Source organism: Dipodomys merriami, unplaced genomic scaffold (assembly GCF_024711535.1).
Source record: "Dipodomys merriami isolate MVZ:Mamm:240054 unplaced genomic scaffold, mDipMer1.0.p SCAF_102, whole genome shotgun sequence".
In the NCBI taxonomy this organism is placed as follows: Eukaryota; Metazoa; Chordata; class Mammalia; order Rodentia; family Heteromyidae; genus Dipodomys; species Dipodomys merriami.
In genome coordinates, this window is record NW_027202294.1 from 4,186,026 (window position 1) to 4,194,648 (window position 8,623).

General features: G+C 42.7%; 1 long non-coding RNA gene across 1 annotated transcript; it reads left to right on the forward strand.

Moving 5' to 3' along the window:
* The first annotated feature begins 675 nt into the window (after nt 1–675).
* Nucleotides 676–5,380, forward strand: LOC138808970 (uncharacterized). The gene is made up of 3 exons (XR_011366650.1): nt 676–857; nt 4,005–4,186; nt 4,807–5,380. It is a non-coding gene; the product is annotated as an uncharacterized lncRNA (long non-coding RNA).
* The last annotated feature ends 3,243 nt before the right edge of the window (nt 5,381–8,623 follow it).

Consider the following 8,623-nt stretch of genomic DNA (forward strand, 5'->3'; position numbering starts at 1 on the left):
CATTAGCACTACGTTCTGTGCAGCAGCTGTGGTTAGGTTACAATAGAGGCACAGACCTTGTTAGGAGACAAGATTAAAAGAGGAAGTCTCTCAAAATTGTACAGGTAGATGGTGGTAAAACCACAAGGTGAAGGAGTAGAACTCAAGTGTCTGACTCACTGCATTTTCTTTAAACTTTGTGAAAGAAAAGTTGATGAATCAACTGCTCAAGTTATAATTCACATTTTCACCCACAGATGGCAGCACATCAAATATGCTGAAGCCCTTAACTCTTTTCTTGCCCACAAGTCACCCTGAATCAGGAAACTTAGAATGTAGGGATCCCTGTGAAGAGCTAAAGTAACTCCACTTTGAGATTAACCCCAACATCTTGGGATAGGCTGCCCTCAGAGTAAACCCAAGAGAGAGAAAAAAACAATTGTCAGCTGCCATCAACCCTGCCCACCCTTAAGAAACAGAACAATTGCCCAAGTGTTCCAGGAATGCAACATAACGGTTTTGCAACCATCGAGCCATCAAACATGCACCAATAATTCAGAAAAAGGGCAGTGCAGTTAGGGTGGACTCAAACCAATCATGTAACTGCTTGTGTGGAGATTCCTTAAACTTGTTTGTTCGATACTATAAAAACTGTGCTGATTTTGTGCTCCGGGCCTCTTAGTGTCACCAGTTACTGAGTGCGCTAAGGACCAAGCTCCAGCTTGCAAAGAAATTACTCTTTTGCTGTTTGCCTTGATCGTGGTCTCTGGTGGTCTTTCAGGGTCCTGAGTCCATGCAACATTTCTGGGGGCTCGTCCAGGATCCCCCTCATAAGACCCTCCAGACGCCCCACCACAGAGTCGCAAAAAACCCAGCTGGTAAGTCAAAGCATTGCCATTCTCTATATTTAGTTGCCTGCAGGTTCTGTGCCTGTAATTCTGGTTTCCCACCGGGTCTGTGTCCTAGTTGACAAGTAGTCTTGGTGGACATACTATAAGACTGCCAACCGGGTCTGTGAGGAGATATCCCCAGACCCCTCTGGGTAATTGATGTTTAGTGCACACATTTTTTTGGAAATTTTCTAACTGTATTGGGAAGTTTTCCGTCTTTTGGGAAACTCTCCATCTGTCGCCTGGCACTTTCTGGTTGGCAACATACAACGCTGCAGCGTGACTTTGTAAGTTGTGTCTTTGTATGGAGTGCTCTGTTTGTCATTTGGGGTTTATCTTAGCCTTAGGCCTTGACCGGGGGGGGGGGGGGTCTGAGTACGAGGGAGAATATGCCAGTCTGAGAGGATGGCCCCTAGGGACTTATTTCCCTTGCCCCAAAATGACTGGGACTTCCCTTCTGCCTTGGAAAGCCTCTGGATCAACAAATTGGTGAGATGTCATCCCATTCACTGAGACCTGATTGTTCTCTGTTTTATGTTTCCTGAGGTAGGGAAGTTCTGGATGAGAGTGGCAGGCTCACTCAGCAGACTCTGGATTTAGCTTGCTGAGTGAGAACGGCACAGAGTTCTGGTAGGGATAAAATCAGCCTTTGATTGTTGTCTAATTCTGTTTTAGAATTGGTACCAATTTTAAATGTGGATTTTTGGTTTTTGTGTTTTTGTTATTTATTTGAACATCGCTGAGGGAATAAAAGTTCCAGCCTCCAGCTGGGCTCAGTCACAGAGAAGGCTGTGTGCCTGGTTTTGACTTCTTCAGCTAGTCCTGACAATGTAAAGTGCTCTTGTCTAAAATTGGATAAAAATCAAGCCAGTTTAGTTTCAGGTGACCCCCCTTCCCCCCCCAACCTACCTCCAACAGAAGGGATTCAAAAGACCAATTGGTGAAGTGCCTTGCTAAAAGCAAGCCCTGGGAAAATGAAGCTCAACAAAGGTATTTAGTTTAAAAGAAAAATTGTCTTAAATTTTTGTTTGAAAACTTTAGAAAATGTATGTACAACTGTTTTGAATTTTCCTCACTTTATGATCTGTGTGTGTGTTTTGTATTTATTTGTGAACATGTTCAAGATAAAAATTGTCAGCATGTTGTAACAATTGGGTGAGTTTAAGTTTAAAATTCAAAAGGTTATGAGGTTTGGACATTACCAAAAATTTTTTTAAAGAATTTTTACATTGTTTTAAATAGCTTTTTAAGGATTCTTTAACTTGAAATTAGAAAATCTGATATTTTAGAGTGCATAAAGCTGTTTACACTGTAATCAAGATATCTGGCTTAACAAAAAGGAGAAACTTAGAAGCCAACAGATGACCTATCTTTAGGAGTGAAGGGTGAAGAGGCAGAAGTGCAGTTCAGCTGGTCATGCATGGTGGGACAGGCTCTGGGAGGAGTCCACGCATGGTAAAAGAGGGCAAGCTGGCACAAACGCAGTTCATCTAACCCTAAAGAGTTGGATTGGGTGTGTGCCCATTCCACAGGAGGGGCCATGTGGCCCATCTTTATTCCATCTCTTTTCCCACAGATAGACACTGGAAACATGATGGTAAAAATGAGTGATGTGATGATCTGATTAGCATTACTAAAACTGCCCCTTGCATGTGTTATAATTAAAATTAAGAAGGCCTTAAAAAGAGGGTCAGAAAAAGTTTATCTGTATAGTGATTTGCTCTCAATGATATTTTGCAATTGGATGTTTTCTTTTTAAGGCATAAACGTGTTAAATTTAGCTTCTTGGTACAGTGATGTTGATTGTAATTCTTGAATTAAGGAAAAATTATCATTTGAGTTGAAAAGTTTTAATGTGTATCTGTTTTAAAACAAGCAACCAAGAGGAATGAGTAACACCTAGCCTCAAGAGTTCAAGGGATTTTTCAAAGTGCAACTAAAAATTAAAGTATAGAGTATTTAAAACAGATTAATAGGAGGCTTACAACTTAGGAATGGTTTTCTGTATATAAAGTTTAAAAATGAAATTGTTCTAAACATTTACCTCAAAGTGCAGAAAGGAAAAATTAAGATTACCAAAATAATTGATTAATTCCTATTTCAGTTTGCTATTATAGGTTTTTTGTTTTTGGTTTTTGTTTTTGTTTTTTTTTGTAACAGTTCCCAACAGGCCCACAAAAAGGAGTGAGGATTCTTGTAAGTTTGTCAGATGTAACCTTGGCTCTTAATTAGTTTCAGTAAGAGAATGTTTAAAAGCTATTTCTTTGTGAGGATGGCTGCTCCAATTCGTATTGTGTAAAGGGTTGTTGAAGCAGTCGTGCTTGCACGACAACCCTGGAGTAACTGGGAGACATCCCAGATCCACTTGTGAGGGCGGGGGTCCTTGGAACCCTGCGGTGTGTATTGTGGGGGCGTCCTTAGAACCCCGCTGTGAGAATTGTGGGGTGTGGGTCCGTTCAGTGTTGGGCCAGAACTGACCAAGAGGACCTCCTAACCGAGGCCCAACTTGCCCACTGTGGGTCTGCTCCTTCTGCTGTGGGGCATGGGTTGGTGTGGAACTCCGCCGTGACAGAAGTCAGCAGACCAACTCGGGAGATCTCCACTTCGTAACTGTCAGGCCTGCATGTGTTTTGTTTGTACTGTTTATTGCTTTTTTTGGACTGTATGACTGACAGGACTGGAAACCACAGGCAACACTCCATCTAGCCCCCTAGACTTACAAAAAGAAACTAAGAAAGAGGAAAATAAATTGTACCCCCCTGTTTTTCAGGGAGGTAACTTGGAAGAAGAAATGTTTCCTCCCCCATACTCCCCTTCCAGGTTCCTTCTGCAGAACCTGAGAATGATCAAGAGGAGGAGGGAGCTATAGAGCCAGCAGCCAAACCCTTGGCACCTGCCCTTAAAGTTTCTGAGGGGCCAGTCACTCAACGACGCTGTGGGATCAGCCCCCCTTCTAATGCAGCTATTTTTCCCTTACGCGCCGTAGGTCCTGTGGATGGGGATGGTCAACAGCAACTCCAATATTGGCCATTTTCTACCAGTGATCTATACAATTGTTGCACCCAAAATGCCCCCTTTTCTGAGAAACCCCAGGATTTAATTTGTTTGCTTGAAACTATTCTCTTTACTCATCAGCCTACTTGGGATGATTGCAGTCAGCTTTTACAGGTCCTTTTCACCACCAAAGAGAGAGACCATATCTAAGAGGCAGCCCGGAAACATCCCTGGCCGCATAGAAGTGCCCATCACGGATCCTGCCCTGATCGCTGCCTATTTTCCTGAGATCCGACCAACATGGGACTACAATATGGTTGAAGGTAGGGAGCGACTCCTCGTCAACCACCAGGCTCTGTTGGCAGATCTCAAAGCGGTGGCTGGCCGACCTACTAATATGGCCAAAGTTTATGATGTTAGACAGGGAGGAAGTGAAAGTCTGGCAAGAGTCAGCTCAGATGATTAGGTTTGCCTATATAAATCAAGCTGCACCAGACATAAAGCGAAAGTTGCAGGCTCTAGACAGACTTGGTGAAAAGTCTATTAGGGATCTAGTAGCTGTGGTGGAAAAGATTTACAATAAGAAAGAGACAGAGGAGCAAAGACAGGAAAGGAAGGACAGAGAATGTGAAATTGAGCATGAAAAGAGAGACCGGGCCAAGGAAAAAGAGGCCAGACTTGTTGGACTCGCCGCTATCGCATGCTGAGTATACCTGGTTCACAGATGGCAGCAGTTTCATTCGAGATGGAAAAAGGTACGCGGGCACAGCAGTCAACTTGGGACAAAATTGCTTGCTGATTTGAGTGATACTGAATTTCTATGTAAACTTGGCTATCTACAGCTTGTCCACAAAAGTGTGTGGCCCCAGCTTAGAGCATTATATAATTCTTCTATTCCTACCCCCTATTCGTTTAAACAAGGGGACTGGGTGTTTGTTCAAAGGCACAACTTGAGATCTCTGGAACCACAGTGGAAAGGACCTTACATGGTGCTACTGGCTACACCCACTGCCCTTAAAGTGGACGGCATTGCTGCTTGGATCCACTGCTCCCACGCAAGACCGCTGACCCCTTTGCCCTGGACGACCATGGAGAAACATGGGAAGTCTCCAAGCACCCTACCCAACCACTCCGTGTACGCTTCAAGAAAAGAAAAATGAACTGATTGTTATTGGTATTGTTGTTTAATAGTATAGCTAAGGTCAGAGAGGGACTAGAAAAGAACTCGATCAAGAAGGAGAGCTGTTGGAGTTTAGTTTTGGGCCGGAGCCACAAGATTGTGTCTCAGGACCATAAGTCAAGGGGTGGAAATGAAGAGTTATTTTTGAGGCCGTGACCACTTGTTGCTTGTTTACCAGCAATCTAGCAGAGCAACACATGGTGGTAATCCAAACACTTGGTTGGTTGTGTGCCTTTATAAGCCCTGCTAATCTTTAGCTCGGGGCTCTCCAGGGCTCCACTGTGTCGGAGTGTAGGACGAGGCCCGAGCTGCAGCCCGTCTAAATAAAACCTTAAAACAGCTGTAAAGCCTGACTCTCAGTGGTCTTCGTGGTGGGGGTCCTGTGACCTGGGCACAACAAACAGTCGCATCCTGGTAAAACAGGATGATTAAGGATCAGCTACTTCAATATTCTGAAAACATTAAGCACTGGCAAGTTAAGGAAATATGTCAATCCTAAAATGGTATCAAAAGGCAAATGATTTTGTCTATAAATCTTAGCAGTAAGAAACCCTAACGAATCCTAAGCACCAACATGTCTTTTCATTACTTCTGTGAGGCTAATACCTTCCTCAAAAATCAGAAATTAAGGGCTGGGAAGTTGGCTTAGTGGGAGAGTGCTTGCCTCACATACTCTAGGTTCAATGCCTCACTCAGCACCACATAAGCAGAAAAAAGCCAGAAGTGGTGCTGTGGCTTAAGTGGTAGAGCTCTAGCCTTGAGCTAAAGAGCTAAGGGACAACACCCATGCCCAGAGTTCAGCCCCCACGACTGACAAAAAAAAAAAGTCAGTGATTAAGATCTTATTTTTTCTTTTTTCTGGTCACATGTGGGCCTTGAACTTGGGCCTGAGGGCTGACCTGAGCTCTTTTTGCTCAAGGCTAGCAGCACTCTACCAGTTGGAGCCACAGTGCCACTTCTGAATTTTGAGTGGTTAATTATAGATAAAAGTCTCAGACTTTGCAGCTCCAGTTTGCTTTGAACCATGATCCTCAGATCTCAGCCTCCTAAATATGGAGGAGTATAGATGTGAGCCCCCATCCCCAAGCTTAGTATATATGTCTTAATAGGACATAGCCATTACAGCCTTTAAAAAGTTGACATAATTGGGCTAGTCTGCTTCTGATCATAAATTGACTTAATGCTATAATCTTAAGTGGTAAGATCTGTTCTCAGCAAGACCTTAAGAAGTTGTTCCCTGAGTACAACTCTATTTATCCACTTTCAATGAATGTCCTTCATCTAACCTAAAAATGGTGGCCAACAGGCAGCCCATTCCAGACTTACAAAAGCAAATCAACATAGGAGTTCATGGACACTGAACCAAAATTCCTACTGTGTCCCAGTTAGGAGAACTGTGCTCCAGTTAGGAGAACTACATTTCAAAGGCTTCTTCTTCTTTTTTTTTTTTTTTTTTTTTTGTCATAGGGCCTGAACTCTGGGCCTGGGCACTGTCCCTCAGCTCTTAGCTCAAGGCAAGCACTCTGCCACTAAGCCACCTTCCCAGTTCCAAAGGCTTCTATTAAAAGTTCAGGAATGGAACCATGCAGTGGTGGCTCAAGCCTGTAATCCTAGCTACTTAGAAGGCTGAGATCTGAGGATTTGGGTTCAAAGCCATCCCTGGCAGAAAGACTGTGACACTCTTCTCTCTAATAAACCACTTAGAAAACTGAAAGTGGAGCTGTGGTTCAAGTGGAAGAGTGCTAACCTTGAGCTAAAAAGCTGAGGGATAGGAACAGCGCCCAGGCACAGATTTCAAACCGAAAGACCCACACACAAAAAAGTTCAGGAATGTAAGATTAATTGATGGTACTGCATCAACATAGTGAACAAACACCAGACAGGAAAGTGCAAGTTGTTTACTGACATGTGCTATCAAAGTAAGTTCAGGATGTCACACCATAACTCCTAGAAATATTTTTTCTGTGCAAGAACTGACTGGATTGACAAGACTTAAACACTTCCAAACCCAAACCATGTTTTTTTGTTGAGTAGAGTACACTAAGCAAGGGCTCTACCCCAACCCTCTTTTTGAGACAAGGTCTGTGCTTCTCAGGCTGACAAATTTCTGGAAGCCCAAGGATTTCTTGTCTCAGGCACACCAGTTGCTCCAAAGTACAATGTGCAATTTACATAAAACATGACAGGCATTAAAAATGTTCACTGTTTTCTAATTTCTACAGTGTCTAAAAGCAGTAACTTACTTCACTTGGAATGAATGTTAATAAACACGTTAGCTCTCTTATTTACCTAAAATGTGTTGGATGTGAAACAGATATTTAGGTAGTCCTGCATCAATTATTTGCTTCCCAGTTAAGAAAATATTATTAACATAGTATTCACCTATTTAAAAACCTGCACATTACTTGGAAGTACTTGAAATGGCACCTAAGATTGTCCATTTCTTTTCATCAAAATGTTACATATACATGAAGTGCAAAGACAGCCATTGCAGAATAGTAAAGGACAAAATCTATTAAGAATGTTTGTCATAGTAGCATTGTCAAACTTTTATGCAGAAAAAAATGGGATGTTTTATTGAATTAAATACTAGATGTTTCGCTGTAGTTTTCTGATAATGACAGTGTGAATTAACTTTCAGATATTGTCTTATTTCTACTTGGCACATAATTTGTATCCAACACAAGCCTGAACTGAAGACATGGCTGGAATAGTGGAGCTCCTGAAGTGGTAGGACACATTCCTAGCAAGGACCTGAAAACAAACCCAGTTATTAGCCTCATCTCCTCCCCCCTTACGACTCCCCTGACACCTCAAAAAGTCATAGTTATTGTCCCAACAGAAGCATAGAATATTTAATGTGTTTCTATATACTTGTATTTGTTGCAAGTCTACTAAAGCTTAGTTTGCTCCTTTGGCTACTCTGGTTTCCATTTACCAGTGGTTAGACTCTGCTGTACCCAAATAAGCTTACTTCACAATTCAGATTCATGTTTTCAATGAGAAATGACTTCCCACTTGAATTCCTTTAAAAAATAAAAAGTATGACAAAGTATATGTTGTAAATCCTATAAACTGATAAACAACTTCAGAAAAACATAGTGAAGTGATTTCATTTGGGAAATGCTGAGGGATGCAGAAAAGGCTGTTGGTCACACTGAGATGTCCTGTTCTTTTCAGTGAACCTCAAGAGTTGTAAGTTCTGTTGAACTCTGTTCATTTTTGCACTTACCCCATGACATATTTGTAAGGTCCATTCCTGGACGGTGAACAGACCTCGCCCAGTACCTGTGTTACCTGGAAGAGGTCACATCTGCATCCGCTGAGGTCACATCTTAATCTGATGTGGCCACACCTTTCTCCCACCTGGTCCCACCTCTTACCTGGTCCCACTTCCCTTTACCTAGACTAGGCACACCTTTCCTCCCCCCCCCCCCCGCCCCTACCCTATATAAGGCCTAACTCGGGGCCAGACGCTCTCTCTTTTGCCAGCCGCATGGAGTGCCAACCTTGCCTGGTCCCAGCAGGTCTACTAAATAAATCTACCCCTTACCTAAATACCACGTGGTGGTGCTGTTCT